Source organism: Spermophilus citellus (genome assembly GCF_964194105.1).
Source record: "Spermophilus citellus genome assembly, chromosome: 4".
NCBI lineage: Eukaryota > Metazoa > Chordata > Mammalia > Rodentia > Sciuridae > Spermophilus > Spermophilus citellus.
The window spans coordinates 26,946,237-26,973,381 of record NC_138185.1 but is presented as its reverse complement, the minus strand read 5'-3'; the positions used below and the strand labels follow the sequence as shown (position 1 = coordinate 26,973,381).

Genomic DNA, 27,145 nt, shown 5'->3' with positions numbered 1-27,145 from the left:
TCATAACACAGGAGTCCAGGACTCGGAACTGTGGAACACAGTGCCTGCCTTGCACCACCCCCTCTGGACTTTATTTCATAGGAGAGAAAGGCCCCCACCTTGTTTAAACTACTACTAACTGACCTGACAGGTCCCCGCCCCCAACCCCCAGCCCCCAGCCCCCACTGTCCTATGGACTTGTGCCATCTGACCCTGGCCCACTTCTCCAGCCCCTGACAGGTAAGTCCATGCCGTCCCCCAACAAGCTGGTCCCTAGAGAGCACTGGCCCCTACTGCCACCCCTCTGTCCGCTGTGTCCTCTTGTGCGATCTCCAGCTCCCGACCCTCCCTCTGGTCTTGGCTCAGATGCGGCCTCCTCCAGAAAGCCCTCCAGGCCTTCCTCCTCTCCCGAAGCCCCATCTGGGCCCCCATCGCTCTGCGGCCCTTCCTCTAGCATCTGTTGTACTCTGGGGGTGTAGGTGGCCTGGGCGCCTGCTGACAGCCTCTCAGCTTCCCTGGCCCCGTGGTTGCGCTGTGACCCTGTAGGTGGCTGCGGGAGTGAAGGGGTCAGGGGCCGGGAGCCGCCAGGGGGCGACGGCGCCGTGTCACCGGCCGGGCGGGCGGGACGCGCGCCAGCACCTTCCACCCGACGGTCCCGCGCGCCCGCCCCGGGGACCCCCGCCCTCCCGCCTCGGATAATTAACTCCAACCAATAAAACGCGGCGGCGGCGCCTTGGTACGGCCTGGGCATTGTCATGGAAAGCGGGGTCCCCTCCCCAGCCCCCTGCCGCCCCCTCTCGGCCCCGCAGCTGGCCCGACGGAGCCACCTGGACGGGACCGGGGACCCCGAGCCGGCGCCCGGTCCATCTGCTCCCCACCCCGCCCCCACCGTCAGCTGCGACCCCGGCCGGCGCCCAGGGGGGGCGAGGGGCGGCCAGCAGCGCCCCACCCGGCCGCACAGAGGCGGCAGGACAGGGACGGGACGGGGTGTCCAGGGCAGAAAGGGCGGTAACCGTGATGAGTACGGAAGGGGACCCGTGGGAAAGCCGGCCCCCCACTCCACGGCTTGGGGGGATCACCGGCCAGAAATAGTCTTGCGATCTGCAGGCTTTTTAGAGACCACAGTAACACAACTGATGTAAGCCATGCAGGCTCTGGGCGTTTATTTATTTATTTATTTTGGTGCTGCGGTTTGAACTCCAGGGCACCCGACCACTGAGCCCCATCCCAGCCCTATTTTGTATTTATTTAAAGACAGGGTCTCCCTGAGTTGCTTAGCACCTTCCTGTTCCTGAGGCTGACTTTGAACTCGCCATCCTCCTGTCTCAGCCTCCCAAGCCTCTGGGATTACAGGCCTGCACCACCAGGCCCTTCATCCTCACCCTCCACCCTGACTGTAGGTTTGGGGATTGTTGGCCCAGAGCTTTGCAGCTCAGCCCTCTCATAATCATGTGCATTAGCCTGCGTGGAATGGCGGGCTGTTACCTATGGTGATCTCATTTCCCTGGACAAGTAACGTAAGAGACATCTTTCCATGCCTTGGTTATTGACAACACAAGGCTGCCCTTGGTCCCCTCTGTTGGCTGCCAAAATTTGAGCTCCTGCCCCCACCCCTCGGTGACCTGCTGCCTGGCCTATGTGTGTGTCCAGCACCCGCCTCCATCCTGAGTGCCAGCTCTGCCCTTGTGTCCCTGAGTGACTGGCGGTGGGGAGGGCTGGGGTCCATGTGTTCCAGGCTCTGGGAACCTGGGGAGCCTGCGAGCTGCCTCTCCCTGGGGAGAAGTGGAGTGACCATAACAGCTTGCAGCAAGCCCAAGTGTGTGCGCCTTGATGAGCTGCCTGGGTCCCCAATCCTTCCTGTCACCTGCTCAAGGATGCGGGTGTTGCAAATGACTTCTATCCTAGAGTGGAAATAACAATAAAGCTTCCGGGTTTACGGCCCTGAAGACGTTCCCAAGTCTGGTTCCTGCCTGTGCCATCTTCTCCTCATTGACCCCGCCAGTTCCCTCCACCGTGGGCAAATAAAACTCGGACGCGTGCTCACTATGTATCTGTGTAAGATGCGCTTTTTCAGCATCCTGAAAATAATACTCTGGTTCTCTCACAGCCGGTAGACCTCAGGCAAGACTTCGTTAAGCACTTACGAGTGCCCACGGCCCTTGTCCCTCTGCTTGGAGCTGTGCCTGCCACTGCTGGGCTCTGAGCTGCCAGCCGGTCAGTCTCCCCTCCGGGGTCACTTCCTTCATCGATCAAATGGGCACAGTGAGTACAGCTGCACTTACATGAATTTTGCGAAGCAAAATAGATGGTGATGAAAGCCAGAATACTGTTGTCGGGGGTGGCCAGTCTGCTGAGTGCCTGGAATCGTTTTGCACCTTGATCTGGGTGGTAGGCAGGCGTCTACCTGTGGGGAACTCACCGAGCCGCACTGGCGATGAGCGGCCGGGTGCTTCATTGTATATAGTGTCTATGGAGGGAGGGAGGGAGGGAAGGAGGGAGAGAGGGAGGGAGGAAAGACGAGGAAAGGTGGGGTAGACACAGTGCTCCCTGCCAACCTAGCTTCCAGGACAAGGTGAGGAGGCCAGTACCCAGGCCCCTCTGCAGATGGTGGGCAGAGGGGCACCCCAGTCTCCCCTTGACAGCAGAAACATGGAGGAGGGGCCATGTCTGGCCTCCCTTCCTTCCTTGTTCCATTCCTAGGCGTCTCCCACCCTCAGTGGTGGGCCAGGTAGTGCCATCTGATAGAAGACACAAAGTGGCTTGGTGCTGGGAGTGGTGGCACTCGCCTGTCATCCCAGCCACTCAGGAGGCTGAATCAAGAGGACCATGAGTTCAAAGCCAGCCTCAGCACCTTAGCAAGGCCCTAAGCAGCTTAGGGAGACTCTGTCTCTAAATAAAATATTAAAAAGGGATGGGGATGTGGCTCAGTGGTAAAGTGCCTCTGGGTTCCATCCCTGGTTAAAGAAAGGAAGGAAGGAAGGAAGCAAGGAAGGAAGGAAGGAGAGAGAGAGAGAGAGAGAGAGAGAGAGAGAGAGAAAGAAAGAGAGAGAGAAAGAGAGAGAGAGAAAGAAGAAAAAAAGAAAAGTGGGCTTGGTGTCAATCCATTGGCTGTGTGACCTTAGCGACTTTGTGTGCCTCCTCTGGGCCTCAGGCGCCTCACCTGGAATATGGGGACAATACTCTCAAAGGACTGTGGAGAGGATGGCGACAACAGCCGAGTTGTCATTTCGTTCATTCGTTCCGTCTGGGGCGACTGCCTGCCTTCTTCCTTGGCCCACTTGCCGTCTCTACAGTGGGGGACGGTTGGGTCCCCACCACACAGCGGGGCTGGGAAGATGCGACGAACCTGCACGTAGACCAGGGCCTGGCAGAGCAAGGCTGGGGCTGGCTGCAGGGGGCAGCGTGGGTTATGGTCCCTTCATGGGGGTCATGCCGGTGGACGACGAGGAAGCCCCGAGCACCCTGCCTTGGGAGGCCACCCTGGATGAGCCAGCTGCACAGCTCTGCCACGAGGTGCCAAGAGAGGCTGTCACCGTGGCACCAAGACAGCTCTGCAGGCTCCCGTGGGCGGGGCGAGGGAAGAGCTGCGGCCACCTGGCTGCGCAACTGTCGGTGGGCGGCCCGGCCGCCTGGGCTCCCCCTCTATCTGCGCCGAGAGGACGGGGCAGCAGGGATGGCAGGGCCGGACACAGGCCCCGGATGCCTGGCAGAGAGAGGTAAGAGGGGAGCCCGATCCTTGGAGAGAAGGAGGAAGGCAGATGCGCAGACAGCAAAGGGCAAAGAGGTGAGGAGGACTGATGGTGGTGGACAGCGACCCACCGCGCAGCCGGGGGCCAGCCCAAGGGCGGCACCAGTGCCCAGGTTGGGATCAGAAGCCAAGGCACAGAGAAATGCATTAACTGACCCAAGGTGGCCCAGCATGTGGCAGAGCTGGAAACCTGGCAGGCTGACCCCAGAGTCCACAGTCCTAAACCTGAAGACGAAGAGCGGGGAAAGAGCCCAAAGGAGAAGAAAAACTAGCAAGAGAAAGAGGGAGGAAGGGAGGAAGGGGAGAGAAGAAAGAGGAAAAGTAAAGAAGGAAAGAGAGAAGATATGAAGAGCAGAAAGAGAGGTGATAAAGGAGGAAGGAGGCAGAAGAGGAGTTATGGAGGCAGGGAGGCCCGTCTGTGGAGGCCGGGAGGGCAGAGGCTGCTCCCTGCTCCCCACCCCCAGGTCCCACCTGCCCCTGCTGCTTCCTGGCTGCACACTAGGCTTGGGACAGCCTGACTGCCACATCAGGGAGGGTGACAGTGGCTTCAGAAGTCCTCAGGGACTTCCATGAGAGGGACTGGTGGCCCAGCAGCTACCAGAACCAGGAAGGAAGATTGAGGTGGAGGACTTGGCAGCTGCTGAGCAGGAGCTGGGTCACTGTCCTGCTGGGGGGCTCGGTACGGCCCTGCAGCACCATCAGGGTGTCCTTGTCACCACCCACCCAGTGTGGAAGCCCGAGAGAGAGGAGTGAAGTCAGTCCCCGGGTCCCGAGGCCAGAGCTCTGACTGCTGGGCTCAGGCCCAGCCTGGCTCCAGGCCCTGCCTCCTCAGCCTCCATATTCTCCAGCCTCCAGAGGGGGAGGCATCAGCCCAGAATCAACATCAGTAACCTCCAGGCCAGGCTGGGGATGCCACCCGCACACAGCTCTGTCCCTGCTCCTTCCTCTTAAAGCTAAACCTCCCCCCGAGCCTGGACACCTGCTGGTCTCCTCTGCAGGGCCAGCCTGCCAAGAGCCCAAGCAGAGGAAGGGAAGGGCATCCAGGCCATGCACACCCAGCCCCAGCCAAGCCCAAGACCCAGCAGACCTCAGTCAGAGAACCCTGTCATCTGCAGGAGCCAGTGTGCCCCACAGCAGGTACTGAGAGGCAGCTGCTCCTCAGGCTGTGTATGCAGGGGACCCAGGGGGACTGGGAGCTGGGGCTTAGGGTTCAGCTTCAGATGCCCTGGGGTCCCTTTGAAATTGCACCCAATTTAATTCTGTGTCACCTCAACTTTTCCGGAGGAGGGCCTTTTGTATTCAGCAGACTGTCATCAGAGGTCATCAGGTACACAGAAGAGGCCAAGAGAGGGCACAGAGGCACCCTCATTATCTGAGGCTGCATAACGAGCCTCCCTGGAACGTAGAATGATCTAGCGTGTCTCCTGGATGTTCTGGGTCAGGCACTTGGAGCGGGCCTGGTGGGTCACTCTGGGCTGTACTCATTCGAAGGCTTGACCAGGGCGGAGGAGCCACTTACCAGGTACTGTTGCATACGACTGGTGAATTGTTGCTGGCCACCAGTGGGACCTTGGTGGCCTGAGTGGCTGCTGAGGGCCATTGCCAAGTAGGAATGACGCATCGAAATTTCCTTGCCAGCGTACCCCATGTTAAATGGACTTGCCTTGGAAATTTGCTGTGACCTTGCATGTGTGTTTGAGAAAGGTGACCCTGCTCAATGACCAGGGTGGATCCAGGTTTTAGGAAGTATCCGGGTTTAAGATAATTTGGTTTTAAGGTGTTCCAGGTTTAAGACAATAGGGGTTTTAGGGAAGTTGGAGGTTGAAGATTATTGCTGCCGGGATTAGGGTGTTCCTGCTGCTTGTTCCCGTTGAGTTCTCATGAGATTCAAATGGGAGATTGGAAAAAAGCCTCGTGGAGTAGGTGAATTGGGCGGAGGAGAACTGGGATTGCCCCAGACGTGTGTGGAGGCCGGTGTGAGTTCGGGAATAAAGATTGCTGTTTGAATCTACAAAGCTGTGTGGTGGCTCGTGATTCTGTGCCCAGCCAAGACATTGGCAAGTGGCTTCACAGCATGGCAGCTGCTCACCCAGAGCCACCGAACCTGGAGACCAGGGTAGAGGCTGCAACTTGGTTTATGGTCCAGCCTTGAGAGTCGGACTCTAGTCCAGCCCATAATATCCTAAAAGCTACACAGGTCAGCCTGAGTGAAGTCAACGGGGGCAGCACTATCAGGAGGAGGCCACTGGGGACCACAGAGGAGTCAGAGGGGTGAGAGGGAAGCCAAGTGCTCAGAGCCCTGCAGGTCAGAGGGTGCCATGCAGGGGGTGCACCTGCCCTGGACAGAGGCAGGGCCACCTGTTAAGTCCAGAACCCGCCCCCAGCCCCCTGCCACTCTCCCGGTCTCTGCCTTAATTCTGGCCACAGCTCCCTGCTCCCTGCTGTCCCTGTGTCCCTACTTGCTGAGTTTCCAGCCATTTCCTAGGCAATATGAATGCCCCCAGCTCCAAGCCTTTGTTGCTTCCTTCTCTCTCCCTCCAGGGCCTTCCCTCTCTTCTTCCCTCAGAGCCTCCCCCAGGAAGCCTCCCATGGCACCCGCCCCATCCCCACTGCTTCCCCTTGGCTGCCCAGACCACCCACACCCATCTCCCCTTGCACCACTGTGCCCTGGGTTGGGGACCAACCTGCAGTAGGTTCTGAATGCATCAATGACAGGAATCGCACCACCCATGCAACAGGGGCCCCTCCAGGGCACAGAGAGACACTGAGGCCTCTGTGTCCCCATCATCAAGTGCCAGGGGGGCCCCCTCCTGCCCCAGGTTCTGCTGTTGTGGCTGGTAAGTGGCTCCTCCACCCCAGTCAAGCCTTCGAATGAGCACAGCCCAGAGTGACCCACAGGCCCGTTCCAAGTTCCTGACCCAGGAAGTCTTCAGGGGCAGCCCCTTGACCTGAGAAGAGGGACCTCAGCAGGGTTCACATGCCAGACGCTCCACCTCCCTCATCTGCAAGGTCAGGCATCCAGCTTCACCTTGGACTCTTCAGAGGTACAAAAGGGCCTCATCCTCCCCCACCTCTCGTGGGGAGCTGAGGGATGAGAGCTCTCAGGCCCAAGGAGGTCAGCTCCTGACTCTGCCGCTGGACAGATGGTGTAACTCCTCAGAGCCTCGCTTTCCCCGTCTACGAAATGGCCCAATCACATTTGTGTCATCGTTGCTCTGAGCTCACAGCCATGTTCCCCTGAGGGCCTAGGACATGGTGACACCCGTGGCAGCCAGGAAGGGACATGTGCTCACCTCCCTCTGAGAAGGAGTTTGTCCTCGGGCTACAGGGACGGCAGCCTCCAGGACCGCACCTTCAGGGTCCACCTCAGCTCTTGGGTCAAGGTCACCATCTCCCCAGCCTCTGGGGCCAAGCCTAGCCAGCAGAGGACCAGGCCCGGCCATTTCCGCCCAGTCTGGTGGTCCCCTGCCCGTCTGCTCCTCCTCCCTCCTCTCCCCTGGGCAACACAGCCCCAAAGGCTTCCCTCTCCTGGTCCACCTCAGGACACCTCAAAGTGTGTCCCCACACCAGCTGCAGGGCACACTGGGACATGTAAGTCAGGGCCCCAGCCACGCTCAGGGGCAGGAGGGGGCACCTGTGTTCCAGCAGAGTTTCCTGAGGCCCTCAACTGAGAACTGCTGTCACAGCGTGGTGTTGCGGTGTCACCAGGGCCTGTGTGTGTGCAGTTGGGGGGGGAGTGTTGGACCACAGTCTCAGCAACTCCCCTGCCGCCCCCGGGTCTCCCTGTCCTCTCTGTAAGGACCCAAAGGTGCTCCAACTCCCGTCACGGGGACCGCCCCAAACTCCAGTGGGAGGCCACAGGCAGCCCTGCCTTCCTCCCTCCTTTTTTTGTTTTTTTTGAAAGATGTGGACTTGCGATTCTCCAGAGACAAATATTCACAGGGTCAGCTGCAACGACTCTCTCCCCCCATAGGAGATAAAGCTGAGTGAGAATAGAGTCAAAAGTGGGACAGGAGACACCAGAGCTCCAAGCCCTACTTACTGGGTGTGCAGAAGTACATGGTGGACTTTGATTTTCAGCCAGGTACAGATTTTGTATGTGTTTTCATCCTGTATTCTGCTGGCTACTGCATAAAACACCTGTTCACTGGCCAAAGGGCCGATGTGTAGGAAGAGACTGTTGGAAACTTGTCCTACCACAAGGGACAGGTGCAGAACCTCGATGGTCAGCTGGGTCACAGTGATGGGGTAGTAGTTGGTATTGGAGATATTCAAGATACTCGTCATGTTGAGATGGATGTCAGACTCATCAAAGGCCACGGTGGAGGAGTGGAGGCCTGCAGGCTGCACACCAATGGACCCGGGAGACAGGAGGAAGTCATCAGGCAGATGAACACAGAGAGCTTCGTGTGTCTGGGCTTCAGCCTCTGGTCCCCATAGGGGATGAGGGCCACCAGCTGCTCCTCCAGCTCTCGGGGGATTTCCCCACTGCCTTGGCAGGTAGGGCAGGGCACAAATTTGGCACTAGCAGGCACACAGGAACAAAAAGATTTGCTGCTTCCAAAGCTGGAGTAGCTGGGAGCTGTGTCACCAATGGCCGAGTTGGGGGGCAGTATTGACTTGATTTCATCTTTCTGACAGCCCAGCTGGGAGAACATATCATCCATTGTTCAAGGGCGGGGCAGTTCACTGGTTTAGGTATGGGATCCGGAATTCCTTTTCAGTTGCAAGAAGGTGAATCTTCTGGATTGTGCCTTTGGGGAGAAGAGCCTCCAGGGCAGGCAATTAGCCCTTCAGCAGAGTCCTGGGGGGAACTTCGGAAGTTGGGGGGAGAAAGGGTCCTTGCCTCCAAGGCCAAGCTGTTTCCCAACCGGATCCGGGCTCTGCCAAGGGCGGGCTGGTGGGCGTGGACGGAAAAGGTCGGATTTCATTGAAGGAGGGCTTCAAATTCTACTAGACAGCTTTAGTCGAGTTTAGTACCCGCGTGTACGTAGGGCGAGCAGGAGATACAAAAGGCCCTTGCCTCCAAAAGAGGAAAGCAGAGGAGGGTCCCGAGAATGCCTTACCCAGGGACGACGGCAGCGACGGCCTCCTCCGGTTTCCTAAGCCATTGGCAGAAGGAGGAGAAGTCAGCACCTTCCACCAGCCCTGGACTGTCGGGGCCTGAGTAACAGTGACACTGATTCCAGGCACGTTCCTGGGCCACCCACTACGCAGCAGGCACTGCTGTCCCACGGACACCTCCCCAGGACCCGCAGCAGACATGCCACCCTCAGCCCCACTCTCCCTGTGTGGACACAGAAGCTCAAATCGGCAGAGAACCCAGGTCCTAGGTCCTCTCTCCAATTGCCAGATGGGGAAGTCAAGGCCCAGGAGGTGATGTCTCCAGGACACAATAGTCAGCAGCAGAATCAGCTCTTCCAGCAGGGCACGGTGGTGCACACCTGTCATCCCAGCAGCTCAGGAGGCTGAGGCAGGAGGGTGGAGGGTTCACAGCCAGCCTCAGCAAAAGTGAGGCCCTAAGCAGCTCAGTGAGACCCTGTCTCTAAATAAAATATAAAATAGGCTGGGGATGTGGCTCAATGGTTGAGTGCCCCTGAGTTCAATCCCCAGTACTCCCCCCCAGAAAAAAGAATCAGCCCCTCCCCGACGCCTGCCTAATGCAGGAGCCACCATTCACACAGGCAGGACTTTGCATTCTGTCAAATTCTCACCTCTCAGGAAGCAAGTCTTTTATTTCATGGTTATCAGTTTAGGGTGCTTATATTATGTAGCAAGCATTGTTCTAAAGATATTAACTCATTTCATACTCACACATCTACTGGGAAGCAGGTACATTGATTAGCCCCCTTTTGCAAGTGAAGAACCTGGGGCACAGAGAGGTTAAGCCACCCGTCCAGGGTCACACAGCCAGGATTCAAATCCAGACTGCCTGAGGTTGTCCTGCCCTTTTCACTGCTGAGAAAACTGAGGTTCAAAGAGAAGACACAACTTACCTAAGGCTGGACAGGACCCCTGACCAGTACCCACCTGCCTCAGTCCTGTGTGCAGGGAGCTCAGGCCTCCGGCCTCCAAGCCCAGTGCCCAGTCTCCTCCCTCCAGGGCTCCGCGCTCCGTGTTCACCGATTAGCAAACAGTGATTAGGAGCCTCCTTTGACCCACAGGTGAGCTGGCCGCGGCTCCCAGGTGCCAAAGGCATCGGGGACAGGAGAGAGACCCGAACTACAGAGGGGCGAGCAGGCTGTGGAGGTGCAGAGGCAGCTGAGGGGCATGCGGGACATGGCCATGCGGGGAGCAAGGGTAGATTTAAATCTGATCCTTGAGTCGAGTCTCTGAGTCCACGTGAAGGACACCGTGGGAAAGGGCCCTGAGTGAGAGTGAAGACGGAAGAGGGTGACCAGGGAGGATCGTGGAAGGCCCCGGACACTAGAGCCCTGACCACGAACCTGCCCCTGCCTCCCAGGGACCTTGGTGTTCCCATCTGTACAATGGGGTGACGAAAGAAGGATGGTTGGTCCAGCCACCTCCAGCCTTCAGCTGCTGGAGTCAGGACGGCTTTGAACAAGACGGCGGTTTAGACGTGAGGGCAGGGAGCAGGGAAAGGCATTCTGGAAAGAGAGACCCAGGAGAATAAAGGTCCACAGAAACAAAGTACAGAGCAGGAATTATTAGTGGTAACCAGAGGGTCCGTGGGATGGCACAGTCAGAGGAAAGCATGTGGAGAAGTTATACGTGTCTAGATTCTTCAGTTACAAGTGAATGAAAGGAAGGGGGGAAAAGAAAATTATTGATTTTTCTGAGAAGCCCAGGGCACTGGCTTCAGGCATGGCTGAATCCAGGCGCTGACATGTTGTTGTGAAGGCTCTCTCTCTCCCTCTTTTGATTTTTTCATTAGTTGGTCTCACTCTCAGGTAGGCTCTAATCTCCTGGAAGCAAAGCTGGTCACCACTAGCTCCAGAATCCCACACACAAATTACCCTCCCCAGAGAGGAGCTAAGTGTGGTGGCTCAAGTCTGTAGTCCCAGTAACTCAGGAGGCTGAGAAAGGAGGATCACAAATTCAAGGCCAGCCTCGGCAACTTAGATGCTCAGCAACGGAGTGAGACTCTGTCTGGGGAAAGAAAAAAAAAAAAAGGCCCAGAGAGTTCTCTAGCCAGCTGGATTGCCTATAATTGTCATGAGGATGAGACAAGTCAGCAGAGTCGAGACCAAGGCCTGATACACAGTGGGTGCTTAATATCTGCTGCAGCTCCCACACAAACCTTTACATTATCCTGGATTCTTCTTTCTCTCGTGCCTGTCGTTAGGTGTATCAGCAAATCATGTTGGAGATCAAACCCACCCACGACTCCCCATCTCCGCTGATGACAGCCTGGTCCAAGCCGCCATCGTCCCTCTGTTTTATTTTTTAGATTGACGATTGCTCTCGTGGAGAAGAGACTGCAGCTCAGGCGTGTGCATGGGCTCCGCGAGCCTCCTGCAGGGAGCATGCGCTGAGCCCTCCACCCAGACCAAGACACAGAGCGTGACAGCCCCCACGGCCCCAGTGAACACTCCCCTTAGCAGTGTCTGAGTCCCCACAACCTCCAGCCTTGCCCTGCACTGGCTCCCGGCAGGCACCTGATGTCCACCTTGGCCCTCTGCCGTCAATTCTGCCAACCCTGAGTCAGCCATTCTCCGCCCTCGCCCCCCCCCCCCACATCTCCCATTTCACTTGATGTCAAAGTCAAGGCCCTTACTGTGGCCTGCCAGGTCCTGCACGAGCTGGCACCTCGCCCCTCCCCTTCCTCCCCAGAACCCCCTGCTGCAGACACCAGGCCCCCTGGGCCTCTCCAGGCCTCAGGCACAGTGGGGAGGCCACCCTCCTCTGCCCCTCACGGTTCCCTCCGTCCTCCACGCTGGTGCTCAAGTGTCACCTCCCGACATCTGCTTCCACCCAAGATAGAGAAACAGACTGAGTCTCCCCTGATGCCAGAGAAATGTCCCCCCCCCCAAAAAAAAAAAACAGCAAACAAATGAAAACAGGCAAAATACATGATGAGACCATTTCCAAGACCCTGAGCCTCAGGCAACAAGGGGTGGTCCTCAGAGATGGGGACAGGCAGGCCCACCCGTGGTCCAAGTCCGTAGCCTGGAGAGAGTTTTTGGATGCTGGTGCGGGGAGGAGCCCTGGAGGGACCGAGGAGCGTCCCCAAATTGTAGAATTGGAGCTGAGAGTCCAGGAGAGACAGGAGGTGAGGGTGCGCAGGCAGGGGAGAAGGGGAGAAGGCCCAGCAGAGATGAAACTCCAGAATCCAAAGAGAGGCCCCTGGAGAGGAGGCTGAGCCCAGTTGGAGCTTCTGTGTGACAAACCTACTCTGGGCCCTGGAAAAGCATCTGAGAAGATTAGACAACTCGCCAGCACTCACCTGGGACCGGAAAAGTGCCAAACAGAAAAAAGAAACTCATGATTGCTGGCACCGGTTACAGGGCTCTGGAAGGTCTTGTTCATGTGGGAAATGATCACCCCTCGACGGGCACGCTGCGAGTCCACAAAGGATCCCGCTGTTTCTAAGTAACTTCACTGCATCTCAGAGGAAAAGGCAAGAAGGTTTACAGTAATATAAAAATACACAACACCCCGCACGGTGAAATCCACAGTGTCTGCATCCAGAGTTTACCAGGCACACCAAGGAGAAGGGGGATGGCTGTGGTGCGGAGGCTGCTCGATCCACGGGACTGACCCAGCAAGAACATTAAAAGAATGACTAAATCATGCCACATAACTCTACGTCCCAAAGGGAGGGAGGGACACAGAAGATATAAACAGACCCAAACTGGCCAGGCACCAGGGTGCACCCTGTCATTCCAGCAGCTCGGGAGGCTGAGGCAGGAGGATGGCGAGTTCAAAGCCAGCCTCAGCAACTTAGCGAGGCCCTAAGCAACTCAGTGAGACCCTGTCTCTAAAGAAAAGACAAAATAGGGCATTGTGAACTCTCTTACAATACTGGGCAACAGCCGGGAACCGCAGCTCAAGCTCAGCCCAGGCGCTAAACCATGACGCTCAGTAGATCAGGCGTCTTCAACACATTTTCAACCTGATGAGCTTTCTTTAGCTTCCCTGGGTCTACGGGGGGGTAGCTCATCATAAGGGACCGAGGAACATCTGTAGGCAGAAAATGCCTGGAAATAGCATAAAGACCAGGAAGAAAAAAATAAAAGGATACTATTGCAAATGTCTTGTATTATAGACGAAGTGGTGTAACAGCACCTGAAGATGTACTGTGACAAGTCAGAGATGTGTGTTATAAACCCTAAGGCAACCACCAAAATAAGGAAGAATTATAGTTAAGAGCCAACAGAAGTGGTAAAATGGAATAAAAACAAAAAAAAAACCTCAGTTAATACAAAAAAAAAAAGGCCAAAAAACAAAGAACAAATGGGACAAATAGAAAACGAATAGCAAAATGATAAGCTTAACTCTAGCCACAGAAATGACCATATTAAGCCAAGTGCAGGTGGTGCATGCCTATAATCCCAGCCACTTAGGAGGCTGAGGCAGGAGGATCACAAGTTTGAGGACAGCCTCAGCAACTCAGGGAGACCCTGTCTCAAATTTAAAATTAAAACAGACTGGGGAGGTAGCTCAGTGGTCAAGTGCCCTTGGGTTCAATCTCTAATACAAAGATATATATATATATATATATATATATATATATATATAGAGAGAGAGAGAGAGAGAGAGAGAGAGAGAGAAACACATTAAATAAAATTGCTCTAAACATGCCAAATTAATAAAGAAAATTTCAGATTAGATTAAGAAAAAAGTCTTGACTCATAAATGTGCTACCTTATTTTTTTAATAAAGCACATTTTAAATACAAAAGTTCAAAGTATAAGGATGGAAAAGATATATCACATTAACAGTAATAAAAAAAAAAAACAACAAACACTAGATCCAGGCACAGTGACACATGTCTATAATACCAGCCACTCAGGAGGCTGAGGAGGGAGGATCACAAGTTCGAGGCTAGCCTCAGCAACTTAGCGAGATCCTATCTCAAAATAAAAAATTAAAAAGGACTCGGAAGCTACCTCAGTGATAAAGCATCCCCAAATTCAATCCCCAGTACATAAAGGGGGAAAAAAAAGGAACACTAGAGTGGCTAGTTTAATCTCAGACAAAGTTGCTTTCAGAGAAAGAATATTCCCAGGGACAGACAAGGTCATTTCATAGTGCTAAAGAGGTTAATGAATCAAGAGCCTATAGCAATTCTAAATAATGTATGCCTCGGTAGCAGAGATCCAAAATACATGAAGCAAAAACTGACAGACCTGCAAGAAGACATAAATCCACAGTTACTAACCAAAGTATCGAATGTCAGTAATTGGAAGAACAAGTAGAAAAAAATCACTCCCTGCATCGCTCCTGCACACGTTGTTTTCTAACGTGATATTTACTCATTTACTTTATTTGTATGATGCTGGGAACCGTGTCCGGCACTTAGAAGATTTTCAAAAAATACTTGTCGAATAAAAACATGATTGAAAGGATGTTGGTTGCCATTATTACAGATAGGATTCTGGGGCCATTGTTACTTGAATGAGTGAACACCAGCAAATTCTGTATCCGAGCCTCCACCTTCTAGCGCATAAGGAAGAAAGCAAAGAATGTCAGCATATTTGTGTAGATGCACAGGATGTAGAATTCTAGAAAGTCAAAAGCTCATGATGTTGGATCTTTAGGATGTTTAGAGTCAGAACACCAGCACCAGGGACCAGGGTTTAGATAAAGAACCTACACTTATGTGCGTGGGCTGGGGTGGGTGGGGGATCAGAGCCAAGTGGCCCTTCCCCATATCCCACCTGCGGGTTCTGGGTGCCCCCTACTTTACTATCCAAAGGAGGTGTCCCCTCAGCTAAGCAAGCTCAGCAAGGCCAAAGGACTGAGAAGCTACATCACCCAGGGTTTCAGGGGCTGAGGGAATGAGGGAGGAGGTGGGAGGAGAGGGAGGGAAGCTGTATTTCTCCATTTTAATTCAGCTCCTGCTCACAGGGCCCCTTCTGGACTATGGGCTCATGAGGCATTGTGGTCATGCAAGACTGGAGGCTGTCATTATCAGAGGGAGCCACGCTCACTGCCATCTCCTTAGGGATCAGGGCAGAGGCTTGAGGCCTGCCCATCATTCCAGGGACCCTGCCCTGCCACTACAGAACTGGCTGGGGACGAGAGCCCAGGGAGTGGGGAGAGAGGATACGCGGGGTCAGAGTGGACCTAGGGCTCCAGGGAAGATAGCCTTCAGTGCCCCAGCAATGGAACACTCCAGTGAGGGTAGGGGTGGGGGTCCACCTAATCCATTGTCCTCTTTTGTCATTATCTATAGCTCTTCTCACTCCTTGACCCACAGCCTATGTCGTCACCTAGATGGTGAGTCTATGAAGAGAGCCAACAGTTTCTTCTCTGCTCAGAACTGTCCCAAACACCCCCAGTGACACTGCAGGGGACTCTGCGAAAAACACACCTCCAATCTGTCTTGCTCCTGGACCCAGTGAATGGCGCTGCTTTCCCAGCCCTGCACACAGGGAAGCTTCACGCCCCAGCCATACCCGCCTGGGGAAACCCAGGAAGACCGTGAATTGTCTTCACTCAAACCCAGCCGCTTCCCAAAACCCGCAGACTCTCTCGCCTGGGCCCAAGCTGTGCTCAGGTTTGGAGCCAGGCTCCACCCCAGCCCTCTGGGCCACGTGCTGGATGGAACTCCAGGGCCTCCTTCCAGGCGCATCCGTTTTCGGCGTCACTGAGCCCATCCAAGGGAAAACCACGGACAATACCAAGAGCCACACCTGGGAGCGCTCACGGTGTCAACCTGGTCTCAGCCAGTCACCACCCCCCGCTGGGCCCAGAGCGGCTCCTGACACCCGGCTCCACAGGTGAACGGTTCCTGGACCCGTGATTAGTGTCTAAACTCGCCCGGGATTTGCTCCCCATTCAGGCGCCTGGCTCTGAACATTGTCTCCACCGCAGGCTCGGTTCTCAGGCTGGGTCCTGCGGGCAAACCCCAGGAGAAACGCACAAAGAGGTGCGGAGCGCAGGGCGAGTTCCCAGGGACACTCCCCGCAGCCCTGGGAGCCAATGACCAGGTACTGCACCCCTGGAGTGCAGGATGGGAGGCAGGGACTCCGTCTTTTCTGGATCCTGCCGGGACCCTCCCCACACCCCGAATTCCCAACTGCTGCTGGCCTCGCGCCCGCCCCTTCTTAATTATTACCGCACCGTTTAATTGGCCGAGCCCGCGTGTGTGTGCGCGCGCGTGCCTCCTGTGCCGAGGGGTCCCCGTGACACCTGGGGCGGCCGGGTGGAGGGTGCTGGCTCCCTGCCCGAGCGCGCGCCCCTCCCCCCGGGCCGCGGGGCTGGCGCGGGCGCAGACAGATGGACGGAGCGCGGGGGCGGGGGCGCGCCGACGGGGTGCGAGACGGCGACGGCGACGCGGCCGGGCCTCGGGCGCCCTGACAAAGGCGGGGCGGGCGCGGGGCGCCTTATCAGCGCGAGCAGACCGGGCGCTGCGGCCCGCGCTCGGGCGCACAAAGACCCGGGCCGGGCGGGGGCCGCGGCCGCGAAGATTAATTGCCCAATCAAGTCGCCCGCGCGGGGCGGGGGCGGGGCCGCGGCCCCGGGGGACGCGGGGCGGCGCATAATGAAGTGTGCAAAAAGTTAATTTGCTCCGCGACTCGCTGCTTGCCACAATCAAAGGCGGGCGGCGGGGAGGCGGGGAGAGGCGAGGGGGCACCCTCCTCCCCGTTCCAGCTTGCCATCCCGAGGCGGGGTGGGGACCCAGGGCTCCCCCAACGCTGGGCGCTGTACCGGCCCCCTCTTTCGCCAGCTGTGCGTGTCCCGCAGCTCTGGTCCCTCTCGGAGCGCTGCTCTGCTCTCCAGCAAGCGCGACGGTCGGCGGGTCCGGAGCGCGCCCTCGGTGCCCCAGCACCGCTCCAGGCGGCCTTGGCCCTGCTTTCCCTGTCGCGCTCTCCTTTCACAGCTCCGCAAGAGGAAGTAGGGTCTATGAGCGTCGGTGTCACCAGAGGAACCCGTGGCACGAAGATGCTGAGAAAATGCACCATTGTCATGAGGCTCTTCTCTGTCCAGAGCTTTAGGTGGAAAATATGCCCGGTGGCAAGTGTCAAAGATGAAATGGGATGCCAACTGGGAAGATGACATTGTCCAAGCTCTTGGGAGAAGACAGCACCCAAGATCCAGCGTGGGGGCAGGGAGGAGTGGAGAGGTTATAGGTGAGGGATCTAGAATTGCCTTGCCACCCAGAGGAGGTCCCCATCTCTCTCTGTCTCGCTAGTTTCAGAAGGGACAAGCAGTTCCAATCTCAGCTAATCAACCATCAGACAAAGAACGGGAGGTCAGGCGAAAGGGGAAAGGTCACAGGCAAACCAGGGACTTGTCCCCCAGACTTATGAGTGGATGAGTCTTATCTGGGTCAGGGGAAAAGGTGCTTTGTTTGGGTAAGTCATTTCTCTGGACAGAAAAGGGTAGGGGCACCTCTGACAGCAGATAGCTGGGGATTTCTTAACCAAAAATGCCCTATTACCAAAAATGTCGTCGCTCTCCACTCTGCTGCTTTCCAGGAGCGCAGGGCTCAGGTTTAGTTTCCCGCTGTCACAGGTGGGCTGATGGTGCAGGAAGAGACCCAGGTAGCCTGGAACAGCAACTCCACTGAGTGGCTTCAAGTCGCTGCCTGGTGGGGAGTATGGGGACAAATCACTTAACCTCTCTTCTATAAACTGAGAGTAATGGGCTGTTACCAGTGAGAGCAGAGGGGACCAGCTCAACACTAGGCACAGGGAACAGGGAGGGCCCGTGAAGGTAGCTGTGATACTGTTTTTCAGGGAGGAAAGGCGCTAGGGCTGGAACTGAGGCTGCGCAGCTTCAGAGATCACAGGTTCCCCACCCGGGGGACTGCGGGGGTCCAGTCCAGGTTCACGGTTGAACACCAGGCCCATGCCCAACCTGGGTCCCACGTACTGGACACCCTGGAAAGAAAAAGAGCAAGCTTGCCCTCCAGAAGTGGCAGAGAAAACAGTGCAGCAGTCCCAGTGGCCAAGGAGCTCAGCGGAGGTGCCAAGGCCCCCTCCTCAGAGTGGCTCCCAGGCCAGGCTGGCCAGCTTACCCCCTGACTCTGACTGGTGGCTCCCGAGTCCTTGTTCTATGACTCGCTGCCCAGGCCTGTCTCTGGGCCCTGGCGGGTCCACAGGACTGGCGAGGAAGCCTTTGAGGGTGACAGGAGCCAGGCTTTCAGGCAAGAAGGGTGGGGTTTCAGCCAAACCAAGATTTATGGGCCTGATCCTAATAATGAAAGAAAAAAGAAAAAAGGACGCATGTTCGGCAATGCCCAGGGACCAGGACTGCTGCCCTATTACCAAAAATGTCGTCGCTCTCGACTCTGCAAATTAGCATAAAACATGCTGTTTTGCATTCGTTTGCATCTCATTTGCATGCTAATGACTTGATGCCACAATGCACCCAGTCCCCTAAGAGGCTTCTGGTCTTAGGTTTTCTCCCAGCCTCTGTCCCTTGTCTTGCACAGAGAAAATCAGGAGATCTCCGTTCTGGGCCAGGCTGGACCCCTCACTCTGGACTTATCCTGCCCCTCTCTGAATCTCAGTTTTCCTCACCATGAGCCTAAGAGGACAAACTGAGCAGGGGTTTTCAAATTATGCTTCCACAGCCCCTGTGGGGGCTGTAGGCAGAGAGATAGGGGAGCAGGTGGGGCAGGCGCCCCCCTCCCCTTCCATCCCCTCTGAACAGCTGGGGCTTTGAGGAAATTTCTCTTGAGCAATGCAGAGCTGTGTTTAAAAAAAAAAAAAAAGTTTGCAAACAAATGGATTCAGTTTCTCCACCGATTCCTTATTCCCAGTGCAAGATTCTCTAAAGACTCACAATAGCACTGGGCAGGCAGGGTTCTGAGGGCAGGCATTTCATTCATTCAGTCCGCACACAACCCTTGAGATAAGTGGTATTATTATAGCCCCACTTTATAGATGAGTACACTGAGACACAGAAAGGTCAAGTAATAGCTCAGTTCAAACAGCCACTGTCTAGTAAAGACTCAGACTCAGGCAGCCAGCTCGGGAGTCAGCCCGCCGTCTGTCCAGGTTGACTGTCACCTCCACATGAGGAAACTGAGGCCCAGAGAGGGAGAGGGCTCTTCTAAGCCTAGCAGCCGAACCCCATTCCTCCCCTAGCCTCGGTCTCTTTGCCACCGAGGATGGCTTCGGAAGGGAGAGCTGGGTTCCAAAGCTGGCCCGGCGAGCCTGGGGGGCTCCTTGCTGGTGGCCACCAAGGTCACCCCTCCTCCCCGGCCGGCCTCTTCCCAGCTGGTGGGCTTCAGGGGGCCGCAGGCTGAGCCCCTCGACCAGGGCAGGCGGTGGGCTGCGCAGCACCAGGTGTGCCCTCCGGAGCCAGCACACAATGGCTGCCGGGCCACGCAGGTGGAGGCGCCCTCGAGGGGGCCTGGTGAAGGGGGTGGGAGCTTTCCTTCTGCAGAGGCCAGCAACACCAGGTGCTGTGGCCCGCCATTAGGAGTCTGGCTGGGAACCCCCAGATGCAGAGGTGACCGGGCCCCCTGAGGGGGCCTTCTCTCCATTCATGGCCTGCATGTCCCCACGCCTTCCTGCCCCTCCTCCTGCCGGCCACCCCCTGAACCGCCCCTCTCCCCCGCCCCAGCCACCTGGGCATTCTTCAGCCCCTCCCGGACCCCAAGCTCAGTCCTACCTCCGCCCCAGCACCTGCTGTCCCCTCTGCCTGGAACACCCTGCCTGGCCCTCAGCACCTTCTGGGTCTCACTCGGAGATGCTTCCCCAGAGGTCTTCCCTGACCCCCAACTGAAGAAAACTACCGCACCCTCCCCCGTTGCCCTCCCCCCTTACCCCCGCACATTGCCCTTGTTTTCTCAGCAGCTGTTACTGCCCGGAACTTGTTTAGCTGCACGTTGCTGCAGGAGGGTCCAGACCCTCTGCCTTCTAGCAAAATGGCTCTCCATAAATAACTGTGGAAAAGAGAAGGCAGGGCTGCTGCTTGTTGATCTGGTGAGCAGTGTTCGCCCTGTTCACCCTGCCCTAGAATGGGAATCCCAGGGGCCCAGGGATCCACGTTTGTTGGGTTCCCAGGAACTAGCATTGTGCCAGCACACAGTAGGTGCTCAATAAAAACTTGTCACGCGGATGAGCAGTTTGCAAGACTGGACTGGGAGTTGGGAGAGCCGAGTCCCTTTCGGGCAATTTCTTTCCCTTCTGGGAAATTCAGCCTCTTCTCTGAAAGGTGAACTCTGCAATTCCTGTCACCTTCGCCAGGACCGTGGAGGGTCAACTGTGGCCCACTCTTACTCATTTCCAGGAAAGACTGATGGCACAGTTGCCAGGAGGCGAAGGGTAGGCAAACTTGGTTCCAATTCGGTCATGGCTACTACCTTGCTGTTCACCTTGGGGAAATCCCTGTCCCTCTCTGAGCCTCCATTTCTTCATTAGCAAAAGGGCACAGCAGTTGTGAGGACTGCATGAGATGATGGAAGGAACAGTGTTGTCAGAGTGTGGAATGTCACACCTGTGAGTGTCATTTCTTATAAGAAGCCAGAGCAGAGGGCCATCACAACACGATCCCACCAGCTGGTACTCTGATTCTTTGTCTCCTCAGGGTACCAACCTGATGGGTTTGTTGTTTGCCTGGCACACAGTAGGGCTTTATTCACTGCCTCTGCGGCCGTTCATGTCTGATTATTTGGATTCTCCAACCCAGACGTTCAGAAGACACAGGGAGACACAGGTGAGGGGGTGGGGGAGGGCACAGCCGAGTTCAGCTTTGGAGGCTGACCAGGGAGGATGAGGCTGGGGAACCCGATGAGGCCAAGAGGGGAGCAAGGGTGAGATCCAGCAGCCCTCGGGACAACCTGAGGATTGAGCCTCCGTCCTGGAGCAGTGGGAACCACCGGGTGGTTGTAAACAGGGAAGCAAGGGACCTGGTGACACATGTTAGCATGCTCACTCTAGGGCTTGGAGGGGTGCAGACGCGTGTGCTTAGCCCGCACGAAGCCTGGCTTTAATTCTCAGCACACACAAACACACACACACACACACACACACACACACACATCAAAATAGCAATTTAAAAAAGCCCCTCAGCTCCCAGATGCCGGTTTGGCTGCTGGTGGTTCCCAGCCCACGACCTCCTCTCCCTCAGTACCAGAACCCAGGAGCATCGAGGTACGTGGGCACCCAGAACAGTGACCGCGTTTCCTACCCTCTTTTTCTGGCCAAGAGGATGTAGGCAGAGCACCACCTTCAATTTCTGGGGGGACCCTCTAGAGAGACCCGCACTTTCTTTTCGTCCTTCTCCTTGGCTGGAACGTGAGCCTGATGACTGGAGAATGAGCAGCCATTCGGGACCATGAGGTGTTGAGGGTGGAACAATAGAACAGAAGGGAACGGGTCCCTGAGGACCAAGGAGCCATGGCACCCACCTGGCACTGCCGGCCTCCAGGCTGCTTCTGAGAAAAGGGAATCAGTGTCTGCCTCTTGGAAGTCACTGTGCTCGCGAGCTGTCTACCACCCTCGGCCAACCCCAGATCCAACAGACCCACCTGGCACAGACGGCCTCAGTGCTCCATGGGCCCCTGTGCACAGGGCAGAGGGTGCTCCTAGGCCTTCCTGTGCATAGCTGCTGCCAGGCTCTCGGCCCTGACCACCCAGCTCTGCCATCTGAGGGCACGGCCCAGGTCAGCCCCCCAGAATTGGCTGGACTCAGCTCTGACAGGCACGGAGGTCCCCAGGGCCTGAGGCCAGGCCTCCTTCTGTGGCCGTGGTGGCAATGGCAGGGTGGACTGCCCGTCCCTGTGGACCCCCTCCAGCCCCTTCCCACCCACCCTGCCCCCTGCACCCAAGCGAGCTTCTTAGTGCTCGTTCCTGGTCTCACGAACTCCACCTCAGCGTCCTCCACGGCCCAAGCCCCTCTGGATGACAACCAGTCTCTCTGGTCCTCTGGGCCTGTAGGAGGGGACCCCCGCTCAATTCTTCAGAGCTCAGCTTGAAGTCGCACTCATGGACTCAGGTCCCAGTTCTACGTCTCCTGAGCCCTGGACCTCAGGTAGCTTGTTAAGGCGCACGGGGACTTAATTCCCTCCTCTATGAAACACAGACGGCGAGAACCACCCCTTCCTGTTGCTGTGGTGCTGAAGGAGTCAGTATGAGGACTCTGGTTACCCTGCTGCATTAACAAACAGCCCCAAACGTGGATTGTGAATGATCCTCTTGTGTTTATGGGTCAGGAACTCACACAGAAGGCACAGGGGGTGGCTGCCCTCTGCTCTGTGGTATCTGGGGCCCCAGCTGGGCAGGGCTGAAGGCTGGGGCTAGAATCATCTAGAAGCGTCTTCCCTCACATATTTGACTATTGAGACCATTGACCTGAGCACCTCCCGAGGCCTCTCCTTGGGTCCTGGGCGTCCTCCCAGCTGAGTTCCCAGAGGGAGCGTCCCCTGAGACTAGCAGCAGTGGCATGGCCATCAGAAGGCCCAGCAGTGGAGTCCTTTCTGCCACTTCTTATCCCTGGAGGCAGTCAGGGGAGGAGACGTGCAGCCACCCTTCCAGGGGAGGCGCATCAAGGAATTTGGAGTCATATATTGAATTTTGTAGTTTTTATTTATTTGAGAAAAGGCCTCACTGTGTTGCCGGGGCCAGTCTTGAACCCAGGGCTTAGGCAATCCTCCCACCAAAGCCTCCTGAGCAGCCAGGGCTAAGGTGTCACCCGCCACGGTCATATTTTAAAGATGGCTTGAGTCCTAAGTCCTGGCCCATCTTAAGAATGCACTAAGGAGCTGTTAGAAGCCCAGGGTAACAGCGACTCCCAGGGTCCCTGCAGGTTCCCTCCTGTCCGTGTTGAACCAGTCACAGCCGGTGACATAAAGGGGTTACTGGAGGACGCACTGGGCCAGGCCCCTGGAACCTGACACTCCTGCTAAGCCAGGGGAGGCACCAAAGCCCAGCCAGGATCAGAGCTAATATGTCTTAATACTGTCCTAGGCACCTGGCCAAGCCCTTGCCACGCAGAGGCGGATCCTGTCATTATGCCCACTTATTGTGGAGGAGCTAAAGGCTCAGAGAGGCCCAGGGTCTTGCTCAAGGCCACGCAGCTAGGAAGAGGCACAGCCCAGATTTGAACCTAGGCTGTGGGTGGTCAGAGCTGGTCCTCACTCCCCGAGACCAAGCTGGGCAATAGTCCAGCCTGCCAGGTGGAACGGGCTGTCCTGACTGTTTGGTGACAGACAGGGAGGGCTCGTTCTGCTGGACGGACAGCAGGACCAGGAGGCTTGTCAGCTGGGGAGAGGGGCCAAGGCCTCCGTCTGGAGGGTGGGGGAGGGGAGCGGGGCGAGCCCAGACACAGGGCAAAGTCCCTGTAGCAGCAGTGAAGCGTCATCGCTGGATGAAGATAAAGAAAGCCCTGGTCACGGGAGTCCAGTCTGAGGGTCATGGAAGGCTCCTGACTGTGTCCCTGGAGCCCCAAACAGGCTGCCACTGCCCCCACCTGGAGCAAGGCTCCGCCTGACAGGGCTCGGCTGTAGGCGGGGAAGGGGGCACCACTCCATGTGACAGCCAGGACCCCACCAGCACCAGGACCCCAGGCAGCCAGACACCCCGGTGCCCTGTCTTCTCTGCTCTGCCCCCTCCTGCCCTCCTCCCTCCCTCCTCCCTCTTTCCCTCCTCCCTCCCTCCTTCCATCTCTTGCCCACACGGAGCCTCGCACGCAGATGAGGGAAGCGGTGTCCCCCAAGGCAAGGGGAGGAAACCCATCTGACCCTCCTGACTGTGACCTTCACCACAAAATGAAACAGAGCCCGGAGCTGTGGCCAAGCCCGCCCCCGCGGTGTTGTGAGCCCACAGTGGCCTTTCATTCTCCAGGAGTCAGGTGGAAAGGGGGGCTGACTCCTCCCTGAGCAAGGTGGTCCCGTCCCCAGGGTCCTTGCGAGGCAGCTTCCCAGAGCCCTGGATTGTGTGCTGGGTCGCCACGGACTACTTGCTGAGCCCCTCTGAGCCTCAGATTTTCGTGGTGGCGACAACTTCAGGTTTGAGGGGTATGTGAGCCTGGAGGACTGTCCGTGGCACCTGGTCACAGGAGTGCTTCTGCCTGGCCTGGTCCTTCGCTGGCACAGGCCTCTGACCTTTCTCCCAGGCCCGTGGGGCAGAGCCAACTCCCAGCTGCTGCTGGCGAGCGGTTGGGAGGGTGGACAGGCAGGCTGTCGGCCCGGCCACATGCCCAGAGAGCCTTCTGTGCCCTGGCTCCCTCGGCCAGGCAGGCCCAGCCTAGCGGCCACTTCCTATGCCCCCGGCAGGACAGGGCTGCACGCCCCTCCCCTCCTGCATCTCCACTCAGCTGACCACGGTGGCCACCCCCTCCCCCCAGGCCCTGGAAACAGAAGTCTCCAATATAAATGCAAATTTGCTGCGGTCCCCAGTCTTGGCTGGCAGCTCCACCAGGCTGGGGACAGGAGCTGACACTGGTCCAGTAGAGATAAGGCGCTTCTGGGCCACCCCGCCCCTGGCCCTGCCCACCCCTCAGCCTGTCACTCCACAAAAACCGGGGGAGGGTGGGGGTCCCGGTGACTTGCTGCCCTTCCTCTTCACTGTCCCAGGAGGCCCCTGATGGTCTGCAAAGGTCCTCTCTGCAACGGTCAGGGAGGGGGCTAGCAGGGACTAAGAAGAGGGGACGGGGAGACTCGGCCATCAGCCTGCCCCAGGTGCGGCCACCATAGCCCCCGCTATGGTGAGTCAGAAGCAGACCCCTTCCTTCCTGCAGTCTTGAGCCCCGACGTCCCTTCTTTGGGTCTTTGTCTCCCTCTGGACGGGGGAATCACCCGGAGACACCCCACACACCTCCTTGGCCTACAGCTACTTGAACTGTAGGCCAAGTTCAAGTTCAAGTTCAAGTGGGGCAGGGCGTTCCACGGGGAAGACGGGGAAGATGTCTGGGATATCTTATCACCCCGCCATCCCCACGTCCCATCCCACAAGCCGGGATCCTCAACAAGGGAGGGAGGAGTCTGGCAGATGCTTTGTGTGACCCACGCAAGACAGCAGGGGAGGCTTAGGGTCAGGGGTAGGACCGTCCAATGCCACAGGCCAGGTTTAAATCCAGCACCTCAGCCAGGTACACGCCTGTCATCTCAGCGGCTCGGGAGGCTGAGGCAGGAGGATCGTGAGTTCAAAGTCAGCCTCGGCAACTTAATGAGGCCCTAAACAACTCCGTGAGACCCTGTCTCTAAATAAAATGCAAAACAGGGCTGGGGTGGGGCTCCGTGGTCGAGCGCTCCTGAGTTCAATCCCTGGTACCCAATAAAGAAATAAATAAAAATAAATCCAGCACCTTCCTGCCTCCGGCTCTCGGGTCACCTCTGCAGAGAAGTCTCCCTGTGGCCTCATGTGGACAGCCCCTCCTCTACCTTCAGAGACCACAGGGCCCCTTGGGCTTCCTCCCGGTGTCTGTTGTTAGGTGAAATGAGCTCATTCGCTCCTGTCTTCCTGTGGTGTTCTCTGCCTCCCCCTTCCTTACTGGAACTCAAGTTCTGCTCGAGCAGACACCACCCATCAGTAACCCCCACCTCCACCCTTTCTGGGCGTCATGACACACTGTTCACTGACACTGCCGAGGTGGCGCAGCGCAGAGCGGGCCCAGTAGGTGTTCAATAAATGCTCATGGCTGTGGTTACTGTTATCACACAAAGGCTGTGAGGTCTGACTCCTGACCCTCTGCCACAAAAATCCCAACCAAATTCTGCCCCTTCCCACCATGCTGGCCATGGGGGCCAGGCCCTCGTCCCTCACCTACTGACCCCTGCCCCTGGGTGGCTGCTGCTCCTGTCTCAGTCTCTCTCTGTAAATGGATGGGGTGACCTGCCGTTGCCTGAAACCTCACAGAGTCGCTCTGAGTCAGGGAACACCATGAGGGGAAACTCACTTTCTAACCCTCAATATGATCCTGTTCCAATAGGAACTCTGGATGCCCCTCCTGATTGTCCGGCCTCCACCGAGGTGGCCTCCACGGGGCATCCTCCCCCCTCAGGGCCTCCAGGGCCCTGCACTGGGAATCCAAGGCCCTGCTCTGCCCTAACACAACCCGGTCGTGCCTCGGGCCTTCTTCCAAGGAGGGGGTTTCCATGGTTGCACTATTCCTCCAAATTTGGACAAAATCCCAGCACTTCCCCTCCCCAAGCCCCACACGCAGTCCTTCTTCCTCACAATTTATGGTCTATTTCAGATTGCCTCATTTAAAAAAGTCAAGCCAAACCCGGCTAATGGAGATCTTTATACTACGCCATAAATGAAAATCACTATCAATCACCATTAAAAGGGTAGACCTTGATGTTTGCTAAAATAAATACTTAAGGACGGTTTTGGAGTTCTCAAGATGAGAATTCTCCAGGGACTTTCTGAATTTCTTGGTTCACTAGACAAACATTTCGTGAGAATGTCATGTGCCCACCCCAGGAGGCAGGTCCGCGAGGCACCACTCCCCATCCTCCCTGCAAACTCCAGTTGAGGCCACAGTTCATGCCACTCGTGACACAGCTCATTGGCAGGGACCTACTGAGCCTTGGCCAGCTCTCCTCCCTCACATTACCCAACACAGGGTCTCACCCGTGGAGGTGGCGGGGCCGGGTGCTCAGGGTGACCCGAGCCACACACCCGGTAGAACGTGCCTGCCCGCTGTGCTGGTTCTAAACGCTCTCTCCAGGACCCCTCCTTTTGGGGGCTCCAGACCCTCGGAAACAGCAGTTGAACTCAAACAGAAGTCAAAAGTGGAACCTTTAGCAAATTTGGTAAAATTCAATGGGCAATTTCACTCCTAGGACTTTATCTAAGACAAGTAGTCATGAATGTGGGTTAGAAGTGCAAGATAATCTCAGCAGCAATGTTGATCATTGTAAAAAGCTGAAAATAACCTGAGTGTCCATCAATAGGGGATTCAGCAAATAAAGACGGTACTTTCCATGTAAAGGAAACTATACAACATTTACCAGTGAATCTGTAGAATACGTAGACATGGGGAGACGTTCATGCAATACTGTTAAGTGGAAAAGTAGCTACGGAACAGGATGAACTATATAATTCCTTTTAAAAACTACAAATGTGCATCATAGAAAGATTAAGAGGACTTTAGATTAGAAAGGATTTCTAGGACAAGAAGCAAAAAAAGTACAAACCATATAGGTAGATATTAATTAATATTACATCATTAAAATTCACCAATTTAGAGCCATGTGCACTGGTACACACCTGTAATCTCAGTTAATTGGGAGGCTGAGGCAGAAGGATAATAAATTCAAGGCCAGCCTGGACAACATAGAAATCCTGTCTGAAAAAAAAAAAGAAAGAAAAAGTTCAACATTTT

At 56.3% G+C, this 27,145-nt stretch overlaps 1 pseudogene across 1 annotated transcript; it reads right to left on the bottom strand.

Moving 5' to 3' along the window:
• Nucleotides 1–7,660: 7,660 nt before the first annotated feature.
• On the bottom strand, nucleotides 7,661–8,804 carry LOC308647660 (transmembrane protein 106A-like; annotated as a pseudogene). Its single transcript has one exon. The product of its transcript is annotated as a transmembrane protein 106A-like (transcript).
• Between the last annotated feature and the right edge of the window lie 18,341 nt (nucleotides 8,805–27,145).